Here is an 18,651-nt window from a genome sequence, read left to right as displayed (position 1 = left end):
AACCCGAAAAAGTGGCCGCCGCACATCTCTACATATTGGGTGAAATGTAATAGGATGAGAGATTCAGAAAGTGAGAGATTTGGTAAGAAATCTCCAGTTTTTTTAAAGCGGCAATCATTTACACTGCAAAACCAGTTTGATTTTGCAGTGTAAATGATTGCCGCTTTAAAAAACCTGGAGATTTCTTACCAAATCTCTCACTTTCTGAATCTCTCATCCTATTACATTTCACCCATAATATTAATAAAACGTGGTATACACCCCGATATGGATTAAATGAGTACTTAAGCATAAATGTGTGTAAGTGTATACGCTCTGACACTTGGATTACAAATAGAAGCTCATCCACTTGGACCAACTCTCCCTCTCCCAATTTTCTCAACTGTTGGACATTTATACACTGGACATCAGAAGGGACACCACCACCTGCTATTCACTGGAGCCTTCCTTCAATCAAGGACTGAACCTACATATCCATACAAAAACAGGATTAGGTTTTAAAGCTTCCAGTCAGGTTTATGGACACCCGCCATTCCAGTTTCCGCAAGTACCAAAGTGGGAGATTGTGATTCCTCAAATCGGGAGAGTAACATTAGGAACAAGTGAGATATTGTGTGTTTATATGCATTTATGCATTTATAAGTATTTATGTAATCCATATCGGGGGGTGTATACCACGTTTTATTAATATTATATGCAATTGCTTTTTAAGTAATATTGATGTTATATTTGCTAGAATAAAAGCATGGAAAAAATTAGGCTTTCATTTTATTCCCCCTCCTGTAGGCACTGTCTGGGGGTTGCTTCTGGGTTCTCTCGCAGTGCTGATGTTCATGGGAATTAGTGTTTTGTGCAACTGCGTATGTGTTAAATCTCTAAAAAGTCACATGTTGTATTAACTTTATGGTGCATACGCACAGAGTCTTGGGGCAGTATTAGGCATTCCTTACTGGGACGTGGTTAAACAGACTCTCAATGATATTCTGTAGGCGATATATTCCTGATCTGTGTGTTATGGGCGTGTCACAGAAGTCGTTGAGGATTCAGATGCTTAATCACGCACATTGGAGGCCACACTCTGGTGGACATTTGGCAACTAGAATGGGGTTTCTGATATTTGTGACTGTAGAGAGCATCCCTAGTCCTATCACATTCATATACAGTACATGCACGTATACACCAGGAAAAGGGCTGTTACTAGCATTAGGATGAAGACACAGACCTGACTGCACAAAGTCGCTATTGCAGTCGCACACGCGTACATCTTAGAATCAGCTACTAAGTTTGTTTCAACTCATAGTTCTAACTAAAAGTACTTGTTGGTTAGTCATGTTCTAACCTTTTCCTCGGGGTAAAAAGTATCTTGTTTCAGGATACACTGACCTTGGTTTTAATTAATTCAGGTGCATATAATGCTTTGTTTTAAATTTAATTAGGTTATATTTACATAGTTTAAATTTATCTGCTAGAGTTCTTTTTGTGCCATGTAAATAGGTTAAAAGGGCTCCAAAGAGCCTTAAGTGTGAGACACAAAACAGGTCAGGTTAAATTGGATTATTCAAAAATTAAGCAGTTTCGAAAACACCTGAAAAACAATTGATTGAAAAGCTAGAAAGTGGATTGTACAGTGCAGTGCTGACTTGGGATAACTGACCAGTACAGTGCTACGTTGACTTGAAATAACTGACCAGTACAGTGCTACGTTGACTTGGGATAACTGAAAAGTACAGTGCTACGCTGACTTGGAATAACTGACCAGTACAGTGCCACGCTGACTTGGGATAACTGACCTACAGTGCTACGCTGACTTGGAATAACTGACCAGTACAGTGCCACGCTGACTTGGGATAACTAACCAGTACAGTGCTACGCTGACTTGGAATAACTGACCAGTACAGTGTCACGCTGACTTGGAATAACTGACCAGTACAGTGCTACACTGACTTGGGATAACTGACCAGTACAGTGTCACGCTGACTTGGGATAACTGACCAGTACAGTGCTACACTGACTTGGGATAACTGACCAGTACAGTGCTACGCTGACTTGGAATAACTGACCAGTACAGTGTCACGCTGACTTGGGATAACTGACCAGTACAGTGCTACACTGACTTGGGATAACTGACCAGTACAGTGCTACACTGACTTGGGATAACTGACCAGTACAGTGCCACGCTGACTTGGGATAACAAGCAGTACAGTGCCACGCTGACTTGGGATAACAAGCAATACAGTGCCACGCTGACTTGGGATAACGAGCAGTAAAGTGCCACGCTGACTTGGAATAACAGACCAGTACAGTACCACGCTGACTTAGGATGACTGACCCGTACAGTGCCACGCTGACTTGGGATAACAAGCAGTACAGTGCCACGCTGACTTGGGATAACTGACCAGTACAGTGCCACACTGACTTGGGATAACAAGCAGTACAGTGCCACGCTGACTTGGGATAACGAGCAGTACAGTGCCATGCTGACTTGGAATGACTGACCAGTACAGTGCCACACTGACTTGGGATAACGAGCAGTACAGTGCCACACTGACTTAGGATAACTGACCAGTACAGTGCCACGCTGACTTGGGATAACAAGCAGTACAGTGCCACGCTGACTTGGGATAACGAGCAGTACAGTGCCACGCTGACTTAGGATGACTGACCAGTACAGTGCCACAATGATTTGGCATAACAAGCAGTACAGTGCCATGCTGACTTGGGATAATGAGCAGTACAGTGCCATGCTGACTTGGGATGACTGACCAGTACAGTGCCACGCTGACTTGGGATGACTGACCAGTACAGTGCCACAATGACTTGGGATAACAAGCAGTACAGTGCCACGCTGACTTGGGATGACTGACCAGTACAGTGCCACGCTGACTTGGGATGACTGACCAGTACAGTGCCACACTGACTTGGGATAACTGACCAGTACAGTGCAACGCTGACTTGGGATGACTGACCAGTACAGTGCCACACTGACTTGGGATGACTGACCAGTACAGTGCCACAATGGCTTGGGATAACAAGCAGTACAGTGCCACGCTGACTTGGGATAATGAGCAGTACAGTGCCATGCTGACTTGGGATGACTGACCAGTACAGTGCCACACTGACTTGGGATGACTGACCAGTACAGTGCCACAATGACTTGGGATAACTGACCAGTACAGTGCCACAATGGCTTGGGATAACAAGCAGTACAGTGCCACGCTGACTTGGGATAATGAGCAGTACAGTGCCATGCTGACTTGGGATAACAAGCAGTACAGTGCCACGCTGACTTGGGATAACGAGCAGTACAGTGCCATGCTGACTTGGAATGACTGACCAGTACAGTGCCACACTAACTTGGGATAACGAGCAGTACAGTGCCACACTGACTTAGGATAACTGACCAGTACAGTGCCACGCTGACTTGGGATAACAAGCAGTACAGTGCCACGCTGACTTGTGATAACGAGCAGTACAGTGCCACGCTGACTTAGGATGACTGACCAGTACAGTGCCACAATGATTTGGCATAACAAGCAGTACAGTGCCATGCTGACTTGGGATAATGAGCAGTACAGTGCCATGCTGACTTGGGATGACTGACCAGTACAGTGCCACGCTGACTTGGGATGACTGACCAGTACAGTGCCACAATGACTTGGGATAACAAGCAGTACAGTGCCACGCTGACTTGGGATGACTGACCAGTACAGTCCCACGCTGACTTGGGATGACTGACCAGTACAGTGCCACACTGACTTGGGATAACTGACCAGTACAGTGCAACACTGACTTGGGATGACTGACCAGTACAGTGCCACACTGACTTGGGATGACTGACCAGTACAGTGCCACAATGGCTTGGGATAACAAGCAGTACAGTGCCACGCTGACTTGGGATAATGAGCAGTACAGTGCCATGCTGACTTGGGATGACTGACCAGTACAGTGCCACACTGACTTGGGATGACTGACCAGTACAGTGCCACAATGACTTGGGATAACTGACCAGTACAGTGCCACAATGGCTTTGGATAACAAGCAGTACAGTGCCATGCTGACTTGGGATGACTGACCAGTACAATGCCACGCTGACTTGGGATGACTGACCAGTACAGTGCCACGCTGACTTGGAATACCTCAGGGGAACACCCAGTGTTTTATGAGCATCCCTTTTAAAATGCTGGGTGTTCCCCTGGGAACATGAAGTCAGCGCCCGCCCCATCTGCGACAAACTTTTGGGCTTTTGGCGAAGTGGCACTAAGGTGCTCACTAGGCAGCAAAGGCATTCTGCCTAGCGAGCCAACTTGAATCAGGCCCAGAATGTGAAGTAGGGCACAACGATGGTGCAGAAAATTAATTAAGGCTCTTCTGTGAGGCATAACATTAGCTAAGGCTCTGCCTCGCCACACTATATAAAATCATTATGAACAAGTCAAAAATCGCTTCGGATCGCATCGATATATCGGCCGATATTGGATCTGATATATCGCCCAATATCGCATACGATATATCGGGCGCCGTGACACTACACAAGTACCATAACATTCATGCCATTAATTCTGTGAAGCATATTTATTCTTCATCTTCATTTCTCATCATCTAAAATCAGGGTAATAAGAAACTAGTTCTTATGGCCAAAGTATGGAGAAAATCATGTAAGAACAGGTTCTAGAGTAAAGCCAGCTCTGAGGAAGAAGCAAGTGTGGGCGCTCGTTTTCTGATTATGCCGCACCTACAGAGACAGTGGCTCACTCATATTGCCATCTGCACCCACTGAAAAACACCTGGAAAATAAAAGATGCGCTGCCCGATACAGAGGAACCAATGAGTCAGTATATCTGAACTATAAACCTATAAACCTTTACTAGCAATTGAACTTACCTCGTAAAGTGACTCATTGTACTCTTTGGTGCCCTCTCCAAGCTCTGAAAAGATAAGATTTTTTGGCACGTGATACGTATGGCCATATCACAGTCCATATACTGTACTCTTCTAAGGGGACTGCATATGCCATATAAAATAAAGGGACCACGGCAGATGTCTCCAATATCTGTTGTAAAACTGGCTGAATTCAGTAAAGTGCTAGAATGGTTCCTTGGAGATTCTGGTCCATATGACATATTAGCTTCACACAGTTGCTGCAGTTGGGCATGGTTTTGCCCTGTAAATGATCCAAGTTTGGCCATTACGCCTCACCATGGATGAACTTGGCCACTATAACATATGTCCCCTGGTGACTGTGGAGGTCACTGTACCGATGGTTTGCAAAACCAGGCTGAGATAACATGTACTTTTGTGACATAATGCTGGAAAAAGATGGGTAGATTAAGTAAAATTCTGACCCTAACATCTACAGGTCATAGGTATGAAGACTCCTTTGACCAGGTCAAAAGTACAGTTCTGGTGTGCCCCGCCGCCTCGAAGTTCCATGTAGGATGCTTGTCCTGTAAGGAAGGACTTCAAGGTAGGGAAGTATGGATGTGCCTGTGCCCATTGTAGCCTCAGTTTTCTACTCAGCTTCTTAGCTGCAGGAATGGAACCTGTTGGGGTCTTCTGCTGCTGTAGACCATCCACTTCAATGTCTGATGAGCTCTGTTGTGTGCGTTTCTGCCTGCCTTCCTATCTTTACTTTAGCCGGTCTGGTTATACTTACCATAGTATGGGAGAAATCAAATGGCTCAACCCTTTTAAACAGCTTCCCCTTTAGAAAGGTGTGATTCATGTATTCACGTATCAAACCATGTAAAGATAAAGTGGACAAGTTGCCCAAACCATCCAATCATCTTCTATCTGTCATTCATCTGACACATCACAGGAAGTATCAAAGGTAAAAACCACAAAAACATCTTTCAGAGACATCCAATATGCACCTTGGGAAAAGCAGTCCTCCTAGAATTCTATGGGGCTGCAATGTTCTGGTATGCACAAAAGGCTTCGGTGATGATTCTATAGATCTATAGATGAAATTGCCTATAGAAGTCTTTGGTCTTCTTTAAGCACTATCCCTCTCTGCACCCATGGCAACTGTGCAGACTGATGGGGGTAGGGCAAAAAAAGTATTTTGACAGTCACTGATTGTGCAAGTTGACCCAATTAAAAAGATGAGAGAGGTCTGTCATTTCCATCATAGGTACACTATAACTGTGAGAGACAGAAAGTTGGGGGGAAAAACAGGAAATCACATTGTATGATTTTCAAACAATTTATTTGTATATTCTTGCAGAAAATAAATATTTGTTAAACTTAATACTTTGTAATATAACCTTGTTTGGCAATTACAGAGGCCAAACATTTTCCTGTAGTTCTTGACCAGGTTTGCACACTCTGTAGCAGGTATCTTGGCCCACTCTTCCATGCAGATCTTCTCTAGATTTGTCATGTTTTGGGGCTGTCACCAGGCAACACGGACTTTCAAAATCCTTGGGTTTGACTGGCTAGGCCACTCTTGAATTTCAAAATGCTTCTTATGGAGCCACTCCTTCATTGCCCGTGCGGTGTGTGTGGGGTCATTGTCATGCTGAAAGACCCAGCCACGTTCCATCTTCAATGCTGTTACTGAGGGAAGGAGGTTTTGGCCAAAATCTCACGATACATGGCCCCATTCATCCTCTCCTTAATACGGATCAGTTGTTCTGTCCTCTTTACAGAAAAGCAGCCCCAAAGCATGATGTTTCCACCCCCATGCTTCACAGTGGGTATGGTGTTTTTGGGATGCCACTCATTTCTTCTCCCTCCAAACATGGCAAGTGGCGTTTATACCAAAAAGTTATATTTTGCTTTCATCTGACCACATGACATTCTCCCAATCCTCCTCTGGATCATTCAGATGATCACTGGCAAACTTGAGATGGGCCTGGACGTGTGCTGGCTTAAGCATCGGGCTTGAATCCATGACGATGTAGTGTGTTACTAATAGCAACCTTTGTGACTGTGGTTCCTGCTCTCATTGACCAGGTCCCCCCATGTAGTTCTGGGCTGATTCCTCACCATTCTCAAGATCATTGATACCCCACGAGGTGAGATCTTGCATGGAGCCACAGGTGGAAGGAGATTGTCAGTGATCTTGTATTTCTTCCATTTTTTAAGAATTGCGCCAACAGTTGATCTCTTCTCACCGAGCTGCTTGCATATTGTTGAGTAGCTCATCCCTGCCTTTATCTCTACAATTTTGTCCCTGGTGTCTTTTATACAGATAACTAGTTCAAACAGGTGCGATTAATACAGGAAACTAGTGGAGGATAGAAGAGCTTCTTAAAGAAGAAGGAACAGGTCTGTTAAGGCCCCCTTACACTTGTCCAACTTGTTGTCCAACAAATTGGACCTGATTGACTTGATATTTATCGTATGTGCAGGAGGATCAATCTCTTGGTTAGACCCAATGCGCACAGGATTGTGCATTGGGTCCTACACATCAGGCGCATCAGATTTTGTCAGATAAATTGTCCCAATCCATCTGAATTGGGTCAAATCTGACAAAATCTCAAAAATGTAAAGGGCCCCTTACAGTCAGAAATCTCGCTGGTTGGTAGGTGTCCAAATATTTATTTTCCACAAGAATATACAAATACATTTTTGAAAAATCATAGTGTGATTTCCTGTTTTTCCCCCACATTCTGTCTCTCACAGTTGAAGTGTACCTATGATGGAAATGACAGGCCTCTCTTTTTAAGTGGGTCAACTTGCACAATCGGTGGCTGGTCAAATACTTTTTTGCCCCACTGTATGTTTAATATTACTCCCGGAGCAGCTCTTCTTGGATGGTCTGTCCCCGCTGGTAAGTGTACCTGCATATCGACAATAACACATATGCAGCTGTAAAGATAAATATACTGCATACTGCATCCTGCCCATTTTTTTAAATAACAGTTACTGTAGAAGCTGATTGGTAGCTTTGGACAACTTCTCAATTTGTCCATACCTCCCAACTGTCCTGATTTTCGTGGGACAGTCCCATTTTATCTGGGACTGTCCTGTGTCCAACCTGGTCCCATCAATGTCCCGCAGTGGAGTGGCAGTTGGGAGTCCCCCCTGATACTTGCTGCTCTGCATGCGCATACGGTCTATTCAGTGACAATGAGGGGCCATGGCTAGCAGATCACAGAGCTCTGGGCATTAAACCGGAGCGTGGCCTCATGGGAGAGCTGCGATCATAGGCCATGCCCCCAAATTTTGGGGGCGCACACCTTCGGCACGCACAGGGGTACTTGTTTCCTATCTGGGTGCCCAGGTTTTCTACGTACGGCACCGTAATGAAATTGGATCGCATCGCATCGTACACATACACGATATTGAACGATGCGATGCGATCCGATTCGATTTAACATAGGAAACAATGTTAAATGGCTCAATTTAGCCAAATTATCATAGTACCAATAGTAAATGGGCCAAAAACACCCCTGAACATTGAAATGTCCCCCCAAAAGTAGTTGACGCCACCCCGCCATCAACGCGAACCCGAAGCGTGGCGAGCGCAGCGAGCCCGCGAGGGGCGGCGGTACGCGTCCTCCGACCTTTTCATGCCCTACTATCCACTAGGGCGTGGAGTGAGAATAGAATAGTGTGGCGAGCGCAGCGAGCCACCGAGCCCGAAGCGTGGCGAGCGCAGCGAGCCCCGCAAGGGGCCGCGGATACCTTCACAGTTATACGCATCCCCTCGCGGGCTTCCCAGGTGTCCATGGTGACGCGGACACCTGGGAAGCCCGCGAAGGGACACGTTTACCTGTGAAGGTATCCGCGTCCCCTCGCCACGCTTCGGGCTCGGTGGCTCGCTGCGCTCGCCACACTATTCTATTCTCACTCCACGCCCTAGTGGATAGTAGGGCATGAAAAGGTCGGAGGACGCGTACCGCCGCCCCTCGCGGGCTCGCTGCGCTCGCCACGCTTCGGGTTCACGTTGATGGCGGGGTGGCGTCAACTACTTTTGGGGGGACATTCCACTGCTCTGTGGGTTTTTTTGGGGTTTCTGGCCCATTTACCATTCTTCCCTATGCTGATTTGGGTAAATTGATCCATTTAACATTGTTTCCTATGGGAAATCGAATCGGATCGCATCGCATCGTTCAATATCGTGTATGTGTACGATGCGATGCGATCAGATTTCTCTATGGAGAATAGCATGGTGCGCAATTAACTTAGCGGGCGCCCAGATAGGAAACAAGTACCCGCACAGGTGTCCTTCCTCACCTCTGCCCAAAGTTGAGAGGTTTGATTTGTCCACTCTATAGAAAGTTTACAGAGATTGCATTGGGCCTTCCTACATCTATGTCTGTCTATTATTACCCAGTTTTGTTCTATCGCTGCAGCTGAATATACTGCAATTTATAAGACAGTGTTAATAATAATATTCCCCTATATTATATAGTAAATACCTGTACCTTATAGCCAGGGCTATTTTTCAGCAGGCTCCAGCAGGAACTGAGGCCCTTATTCTAGTTCACTCTTTCTGACAAAATATTTCTTAGATGGACAAAATTATGTGCACTGCAGGTGAGGCAGGTGTAAAACCCCACCCAAATCTAATTATCTCTGCACAAGTAACACCTGCCTCACCTGCAGTGCACATGCTTTTGTCCATCTAAGAACTATTTTGTCAGAAAGAGTGAACTAGAATAAGGGCCACAGTTCCTGCTGGAGCCTGCTGAAAAATATCCCTGCTTATAGCCATATATTCCATCGACTATGCAGCGTTTTGAAATGTTGTTTGAGACTTACAGTAAGTAAAATTACTGGTTCATCCTGCTGTTCAGTAATAGTATCCATGTGTAGGAATGACTGTAGGGCAACTGGAACGCCTGCGTATTTGCCTAGGAGTCCATGGGCCCTTATTCTGGTTCACTCGCAAATGCAAATTCCTTTTCATATGGACAAAACCATGTGCACTGCAGGTGGGGCAGATGTAACATGTGCAGAGAGAATTAGATATGGGTGGGGTTTTACTTCAAAGTGAGATCTATATTGCAGTGTAAAAATAAAGCAGTCAGTATTTTCCCTGCACAGAAACAAAATAACTCACCCAAAGCTAATTATTTCTGCACAAGTTACATCTGCCTCACCTGCAGTGCACGTGGTTCTGTCCATTTAAGAAGGATTTTGCCTTCTACGAGTGAACCAGACTAAGGGCCCATGTGTAGAACTGGCCATGCATGTGGAGATTATAGTTCAGGATGACAACGGAACCCATACCTCCCAACATCAACATAAGGGGTGTGGCTCCTGATCTGGGAACACCTCTGTTTGACGTGAGTTGATGCTGTGCTATTCACTACTTCATTGACAGGGGGAGGGGACTCCCAACTGCTCCCACCACGGGACAATGCATGAGGTGGTCTGTGTCGACATGGGGTGTTCTGTGTCGACATGGACACCGTATAAGTGTACCGTGTCCCCTCGCATGGATCACTTAGCACACTATTATATTCGCACCCTATGTCCACTTGGATGGTAAAAAATGAACCGAGTCGGTCTAAACAAAAACTTGAAAAACTCATGTGGACCTTTTCAGTGTTGACCATGTCTATGTTGACCTATTGCTTGAATCAACCTTCTGTCAATGTCCACCTTGAGTATGTAGACCATTTAAAGGTGTCGACCTACCCACTGTCAACTATTAGTGGTCAACCTAGAGTCAATCTCTCATGAGTCCGTATACCAGTCTACTTCGCGTGTGCAAGTCTCCAGAAACATGGCTCCCGCTTTTAGCCGCGAATGCAGCGGCCGGCACTGCACTCCGGAAAGGTCTGCCTCCCGATCCCTCTGGAAAGTAGGCTTGTCTTGCTGGCCAGAGCCCCCTCACCCCCTTCGCCGCTGGTTCAATTACAACAAATCATGTGTCCGTGAAGAGGGGGTGGGGCTAAAATGATGCAATAGTGTCATTTTGTGTCATTTAAGCCCGCCTCCTCTCCATGGCCCGCGAATCATGGAGTTTAATGGCATGGGGGCAGAGCCAAGTGATGTGTTGCCTCTCTGGGCTTCTCCCAGAGAGATGAAAATCAAAGTGGGCAAGTATGATCTAGAAAGGTAATGTTTTCCCAACATCATACAGTATCATTTATTTCATTTTTCTATTGATATAAATGGATATACCGTACAAGCATTGCCCACTTCGCAATAGAATGGCAATAGGAGTAAAATAATCTTTATTATTTATTAGAAAACTTTTGTATAGTCAGCAATTATTTATTTTCACGTCTCTATTTTGTATTAATAGTATACTGTTTGTATAGTAGTAACTGTTATGTTACATAAATACATTTTCATTATGTAATGAGACTGTGGCTTCTTTGCTTCTGATATATTATTTTTACATACTTTGGACAGGAAATTTCATTCATAGCTATAGGATTTGATTTTCACAAATGTAAGCCTTTACACAATTCTGACACCTTGTGGCACGATTGCATATTGCAGGATAGGCAAGGAAATACTATCATCACTTTTATTCATACATGCATTCATCAATTCCTTCAGAAACTAAATACATACCATATGCATTGACTTTAGACCCACAGTTAATGTTTTCCACAAACAATTAAATTAACAATGGGGTCAATTATACAAAAGACATAAAGAATGATATCCTGCCTCACAACATAGAGTATCGTTGGGCCCCAATAACAGGGGGTATCCGGTCAATAGCTCGATATGTCAACACCATATAGTCAACACAGACAGGGTCAACATAAACAAAAGCTCACCAAAAGCAAATGTCGTCATGAAATTGGTCCCTCCTTCATAAATACGGGGATACTGGCAGCAAGCAGAAACATTTTATCAAGACTGACAGCCCTGTCCCACCCATGGGCTGTGGTGTTGTCCCATGGTGGCAGGGCTGCAACTAGGTAATTGAAAGTGGTGCCTTGCTGCACCGCTGGTACATACCTAGTCTGTAGAGCAAGGATGCACCGGGCAAGAGAAGTGCTCTACGTACTCTGCATCCCGAGGGTGCCTCCAGCTTGATTGGGTCACTCGGCGGGGGCAGAGCTACAAGGGTGACTCAACGGGGCGGAGCTAAATGGGGAGCTCGATGGGGCAGTTCTACTCTAGGCCAATGTGGGGCGGAGCTATGTGGGACTCGTGGGGGGGGGGGGGGACCTAATGGGACTCAGCAGCTAGAGAAAGAAGGAGAGGAGAGGCTGCTTCAGTTCCAGAGCTGCCCAACCAGTGAGACTGCACTCTGTGGGTGTTTGTAAGCATAGGCGAATCTAGAATTATGGTAATGGGTGGTCCCAGAACTAGACACAACAGCAGGGGGGCCTTTGCGCGGCGTAGCCGCGCTGCAAAAAGGGGGCGTGCCATCATGGAAAGGAGGCGTGGCATCACAAAAAGGGGTGTGGTATTACACTTTAGACCATACACAGTAATGCCCATTACACCATTTAGCAAACTCCGTAATACCCATTACACATAAAGCCACACGCCGTAATGCCAATTACACATAAGGCCACACACCATAATGCCCATTACACATTGTGCCACACATCATGATGCCCATTACATACTATAACAAACCGTAATGCCCATTACATATTTGCCACATAAGTGCTGCTTACCTACGTGCTCATTGCTAGGGGGTTCTTGCTTGATGGCACCATAGTACCCATTACACATGATGCCGCACATCATAGTACCCATTACACATGATGCCGCACACCATAGTACCCATTACACATGATGCCGCGCACCATAGTACCCATTACACATGATGCTGCACACATAATGTCCCTTACACATGATGCTGCACACATAATGACCCTTACATATTAAGCCACACATTATGCGCAACACCCCCACATACCGCCACTTGTAGCGTCCCTTAAGCAATGCCCCCAAAAGTGCCACTTACTGTAAATATTTATATGAGCCTTCGCTGCTGCTGCAGGGAGAGATGGAGAGCGGTACAGCTGCTTCTATGGGGAGAGGAGCAGAGCGCAGCGCAGAGCACGCTCCCACTCCCCTCCTGGTGTCCCCTCTAGCCGAGTGGACATTTGAAATATTGTGCGCGCTGTTGTTGTGCATGACGTCGGGGGAGCACGCCGGGCGCCGGCACCACATGATTAAAGGGGGGGCGGGCTGAGGTGAAAGTGGGGAGAAGAATTGGAGCGGAAGCTGCAGGGGTGACAGTTATTGACAGCTGGGCAGAGAGCAGGGGGCTGCCTGGCTGTATTCAGAGCACTGCAGGTCACGGCTGTTTGAAATAATACCCCCTTTCACAACAGAAAATGCAGGGATTTACCCGGGAATATGGTCCCAGGATCATGCAGGGACATTCCCAGGCTGACCCCTTATACACCAGCCTAGTCCCTGCATTTTCTGGTGTGAGGGGGAGAGACAACCACTCCCCTCTCCCTACCCCCCTTTAACCAACCAGCTATAACTTTGGAACCAACTGACCCATTTACATATTGAAGAACTTTTGAGTTGGCTTTGAATGATTTTGGTCCCGTGAAACTGGGCTGTTTGATTTCAGAGAAATCTGCCCTCAAAGAACTTAAATTACATTTAAGAAATGAAAAAAAAAAAAAACAGTTTAACCTCAATATCCCTGGAACCAATTAACCCATATGGATCCAGCCTGGAATCAGATTGAAGGCCCAGCGATTTGGGTTCGACTGAGATCAACCTCGAGCTTCAGTGATGCCGAAGGGGGAACTGGCAGCCGTTGAACTGGGTGGGGGTCGGAATGAGTGGGTCCCATGTTATCCTATAGGGAAAACGTTCCAGCTTTGCCTGGCAGTATCTCCGGTTCCCAGGTGGCTAGAGACACAGGGCTGGTCTCGTTGGAAAGCCCCATCCCTCAGCTACAAAATGGGCTAATGGGTGGTCCTGTGCACCCCCGGACCACCCCTTAGATTTGCCTATGTTTGTAAGGTAAGAGTGAGTGTGTGTTTTGAGGTGGTTAGGGTCATGCTGTGGGCAGTGCCGTCCCCCAGCCCACACGCCCGCCCGAGTAAAAGTTAAACACCCCCCCCCTTTACCCCTCCGCATGCCGCTTGCTGCATTCTTGGCAGATCTGCGCCGTGGTCCGGCACTCCTCAAACTCCTCCTAATGAAAACTGAACCTCCCAAAATGGGTGCTCCTAATAGCAGCCATTTTGGGAGGGTCAGTTTTCATTAACACTGCAGCAGGAGGCAGGAGGAGACGGAGACCGCACAGACAAGTAATTGGTGAGTCCCGGCCCGTGTTAGGGTTAGGCACTAGTGGAGAGGATTAGGCTGCCGGGGTGCTTCAGTGTGATAGAGCGCAGGATGCAGGGTGAGGGTGTGAGTAAAGCCCCATACACACGGGGCGATTCTAGCTTATATTGCCAGGGATATGGCCACTGGTCGCTGGTCGGAGGAGCATGCTCCTGCGATCAGCTGTTTTCCCCAGCAGAGAGTCTCCTTTTTATCAGAGACCATCTCTGGTCGCTGATGAAAACAGGACACTGATCAATATATTGCTCTGTGTGTACAGAGCTTTAGTGTGATAGAGCGCAGGTCACAGGGTGAGGGATTGCGTTGGTGTGAGAACGCAGGTTAACCATCAGTTCTCACCTATCCTTTTTGAATTTCACTTGCACTAGAAACCTGGCGTGAGATGTAATAGGATGAGAGATTCAGAAAGTGAGAGATTTGGTAAGAAATCTCCAGTTTTTTTAAAGCGGCAATCATTTACACTGCAAAATCACACTGGTTTTGCCGTGTAAATGATTGCCGCTTTAAAAAAACTGGAGATTTCTTTCCAGATCTCTCACTTTCTGAATCTCTCAACCTATTACATTTCACCCCAGATTTCTTTCCTGAGATTTTGCTGCCCTCATGTGGCAATCGGTAATAATTACAGCTTACACAGTAGTCTACATTTGCTGTTCTTGTCTCCTGTACCGTACTTTGGGTTACTTTAACTACAGATATTAGAGGTCTTGTCTTACACTGCAACTAAAAATCCTAATGCTTCCATTTGATTCCTCCATATCTTTAAAGAGAACACACATGATGTAGCCCTCTTGCATAATGTATGGGGCATATTACACCCCCTCGGGTTCCCTTTTTCACTTTACCACCCCATACTTGTGTTGAATTTTGACAGAGTCTAATTCAAGGTAGCCTACCCTCCTGGACTGGCCGGGAGGCTCCTGAAAATCAGATCTCACTCCCGGTCCCCCAGAAAGATGGGCAACCCTCCCGGATACCGCCCCCCCCCCCCCCCCCCGTGCATATCCCCTGCGCATAGGCGAATCTAGAATTATGGTAATGTGTGGTCCCAGATCTAGACACAACAGTAGGGGGACCTTTGCGCGGCTGAGCCGCGCGGCAAAAAGGGGGCGTGGCCTCATGGGAAGGAGGCGTGGTATCACAAAAAGGGGTGTGGTATTACACTTTAGACCATACACAGTAATGTCCATTAAACATTTTAGCAAACTCCGTCATACCTATTACACATAAAGCCACACGCCGTAATGCCAATTACACATAAGTCCACACACCATAATGCCCATTACACATTGTGCCACACATCATTATGCCCATTACATACTATATAACAAACCGTAATGCCCATTACATATTTGCCACATATGTAGGGGGCTAGAGACACGGGGCTAGAGACACGGGGCTGGGCTCGTTGGAAAGACCTCAGCTACAAAATGAGCCAATGGGTAGTCCGGTGCACCCCCAGACCACCTCATAGATTCGCCTATGCCCCTGCGGTAGCGTTAATTTCTCACAATTCTCGGCTTTTCAGTGGGGGGGCAGGACCAAAGCAACTAATGACGTCTACATCAGGCCCCACCCCCCAAAGTGCTGCTGACAGTCTCCTCTCCGGACTTCTCCCAGAGAGGGGACTGTAAAAGTAGGCAATCCTGGTCTAATTTCCACCACGCTACAGAATACGAAGAAGCTTTCTATAGAGGTAATTCTAAAACCTCATTCTAATTTTCAAGCAGTCATGGCTGTAGTGTTCTAAGGCAGTGGTTCCCAACCCTGGTCCTCAAGTACCCCCAACAGTGCATGTTTTGCAGGTCTCCACACAGAATCACAAGTGAGCTAATTAGCTCCATCTGTGGATCTTTTCAAATGTGCCTGAATAATGAGTGCACCTGTCGGGGTGACCTGAAAAACGTGCACTGTTGGGGGTACTTGAGGACCAGGGTTGGGAACCACTGTTCTAAGGCATCAAACCAGTCTTGGAGGTAACTATTGATTTAAAAACAGAAATAGGTTTCCTTCAGGGGCATAACTCCCAGAGGCAACAGAGACACCTGCCTTTGGGCTCTGGATATAGGGCACCACCTGTGTGGTTCACAGAAGGATCCAAGTGTGACTGTTGTTCTGTGTTGCATCCCTTGCTGCTGTACAGTTAATTGGCTCTATCACTGGAACCAAAGGTGTAACTCTGGGAGTCAATGGAGTCATCTGCCGCCAGGCTCCTGCTCCCAAGGGGGCACCTCTCCTTCCCTGCAAGTTTGAATCAGTTAATTGAAAGCTGTTGATGTCGCTTCTGTGGCTGACTCCCCCTCCTAGCAGGACAATGCAAATTCTAGCTATATGAAGTTACTACACTACATATCTCTGCCTAATAATAATGGTTGTAAATAACAATTATACATAGTCAAAATGTGCAGACTTACAGCGCAGGAGCAAATAGTTATATCAGCAAGGTGTCTGCCTTCAGTGAGACTGGTCCCATGTACAAGATTTATAGAATTTTATTATATATTCACACATACACACACACACACACACACACACGCACACAAACACACACACACACACACACACACACACACACACACACACACACACACACACACACACACACACACACACACACACATATATGTACATATATGTTCTGAAATATATAAATATTATATCAGCAAATAGTTATATCAGCAAGGTGTCTGCCTTCAGTGACACTGGTCCCATGTACAAGATTTATAGAATTTTAATATATTCACACATACACACACACACACACACACACACACGCACACAAACACACACACACACACACACACACACACACACATATATACGTACATATATGTTCTGAAATATATATGTGCTCTGGATGTTTAGAGTGCATACATATGATTGTCTGACCCTGCACCCACATGTTACACACATATACATACATACAGTATATACATACACCCACACATGCACTCATATATTTATATAAAATGGTGTGTCTGTGTGTGTGTGTGTGTGTGTGGGGGGGGGGGGGGGGGGGGGAAGCACAAACATGCCCTTGCTCCGGGCACCGTGGCACCTAGCTACACTACTGCCCTGATTAGCTCCAGAATTGTCACCTTAGTGCAGCGTTTGGCACATTAACAGATCAGGTTTTAGTAATATTCAGGCTTTGGCACAGATGGTTAAATAACTGAGGTACTAATTAAGTCGGGAAAGAGGGGGGGACTGGACTGCACACCATATTTTTAAACATAATGAGAGGTGCTACCAAGTTAAGGCTTCTAGTACCATACAGGAAAAAAGAACAATACTGATGCACACTCTAGGTGCTAAGAAAACTGATAGTAAAAATAATTTTGATAACTCTTACAATTAACATGGAGTATAATTGAAGTTCTTAGCACACATTTGCGCAAATATGTGGGCCCATCCACCGCGTCCAGGTGAACTTCATTAGATGGGTCCCTAACATTTCTAATACTAACACATTATATAAATTTATCTAGGTCTTACCTTCAAATAGAGCCCATATTAACATGCAGTCTGCAATGTAGGAACCTGTGCTAATTAAAACACCTGAGGGTAGATGGGAGGGGTGCCAGTGCCAGAATGAAGGAGCCTTACCTTCAGTGTACAATATATACACAAATATTTGGGAAAGAGGGGGGGACTGGACTGCACACCATATTTTTAAACATAGTGGGGCAGATGTATGATGTGTCGTTATGGGGGAGAAGGGGTATCAGCGCACGTTATGTGCACTGATACCGCTTCTCCCCCATGTATGAAGCAGGTGAGATGCGGCCCTGTCCATATCGGCGCTGCTATCAAAATGATAGCAGGCCGAATGTATGAACGGTCAGCATCGCTGACCGTTCCGCACGAAGCCTGCTTTGGCTTCGCCAGCATCAGGCTGGCGAAGCCCTATCTAAACAGCAGGGACAGCGCTGTCCCTGCTGTCAGCTGTGGGCTGCGCTGGGGATCTCGCGTGAACAGCGAGATCCCGCGCATGCCCAGTGCGGCCGGCCGGGGGACAGGAGATAGCGCATCAGTATTAACTGATGCGCTATCTTCAGAAAGGGACATCGCCGAAGGGGGGAGTTAACGCTCCCCCGCTTCGGCAGACAAGATGTTAATACATCTTGTCGATGTCCCTTCCTGCTTCGCCTCGCTATTGAGGCGAAGCAGGAAGTATCATAGCGGCGCGATAAGCGCTGCTATGATACATCTGCCCCAATGAGAGGTGCTACCAAGTTAAGGCTTCTAGTACCATACAGGAAAAAAGAACAATACTGATGCACACTCTAGGTGCTAAGAAAACTGATAGTAAAAATAATTTTGATAACTCTTACAATTAACATGGAGTATAATTGAAGTTCTTAGCACACATTTGCGCAAATATGTGGGCCCATCCACCGTGTCCAGGTGAACTTCATTAGATGGGTGCCCTGATTAGCTCCAGAATTGTCACCTTAG

The sequence above is a fragment of the Crinia signifera genome, chromosome 3, assembly GCF_055691185.1.
Source record: "Crinia signifera chromosome 3, ASM5569118v1, whole genome shotgun sequence".
In the NCBI taxonomy this organism is placed as follows: Eukaryota; Metazoa; Chordata; class Amphibia; order Anura; family Myobatrachidae; genus Crinia; species Crinia signifera.
This window is presented reverse-complemented; position numbering follows the sequence as displayed.